Source organism: Lates calcarifer, linkage group LG7_2, assembly GCF_001640805.2.
Source record: "Lates calcarifer isolate ASB-BC8 linkage group LG7_2, TLL_Latcal_v3, whole genome shotgun sequence".
Taxonomy (NCBI): domain Eukaryota; kingdom Metazoa; phylum Chordata; class Actinopteri; family Centropomidae; genus Lates; species Lates calcarifer.
The window spans coordinates 10,034,788-10,036,000 of record NC_066854.1 but is presented as its reverse complement, the minus strand read 5'-3'; positions in this window follow the sequence as shown (position 1 = coordinate 10,036,000).

Sequence of the window (1,213 nt, the reverse complement as noted above, 5' to 3'; positions counted from 1 at the left end):
GAAAACAGTCATAAACACTCAAATACTGTAATAGTACAGTAAAGCATGAAAAACAGTCATAAACACTCAAATACTGTAATAGTACAGTAAGGCATGAAAAACTGTGGAAAAATACTCAAATAATGTCATGGTAGAGTAAGGCATGAAAATCACTCAAAAAATGCCATAGTACAGTAAGGCATGAAAAACAGTCAAAAAAGGTCATAGTACAATAAAGCATGAAAAACAGTCATAAGCACTCAAATACTGTAATAGTACAGTAAGGCATGAAAAACAGTAATAAACAGTCAAAAAATGTCATAGTATAGTAGGGCATGAAAAACTGTCAAAAACAGTCAAAAAATGTCATATTATAGTAGGACATGAAAAAGTGTCAAAAAATCAAAAAATGTCATAGCGTAGTAAGGCATGAAAATCACTCAAAAAATGCCATAGTACAGTAAGGCATGAAAAATAGTAATAAACAGTCAAAAAATGCCATAGTACAGTAAGGCATGAAAAAACAGTCATAAACACTCAAATACTGTAATAGTATAGTAAGGCATAAAAAAACAGTCAAAAAATGTCATAGTACAGTAAAGCATGAAAAACAGTCATAAACACTCAAATACTGTAATAGTACAGTAAGGCATGAAAAACAGTGGGAAAACACTCAAATACTGTCATAGTAGAGTAAACCATGGAAAACAGTCATAAACACTCAAATACTGTAATAGTACAGTAAGGCATGAAAAACTGTGGAAAAATACTCAATGTCATGGTAGAGTAAGGCATGAAAATCACTCAAAAAATGCCATAGTACAGTAAAGCATGAAAAACAGTGGAAAAATACTCAAATAATGTCATGGTAGAGTAAGGCATGAAAAACAGTCAAAAAAGGTCATAGTACAATAAAGCATGAAAAACAGTCATAAACACTCAAATACTGTAATAGTACAGTAAGGCATGAAAAACAGTAATAAACAGTCAAAAAATGTCACAGTATAGTAGGGCATGAAAAAGTGTCAAAAAGAGTCAAAAAATGTTATAGTATAGTAGGGCATGAAAAACAGTAATAAACAGTCAAAAAATGTCACAGTATAGTAGGGCATGAAAAAGTGTCAAAATCACTCAAAAAATGCCATAGTACAGTAAAGCATGAAAAACAGTCTCAAACACTCAAATACTGTAATAGTACAGTAATGCATGAAAATCACTCAAAAAGGTCATAGAA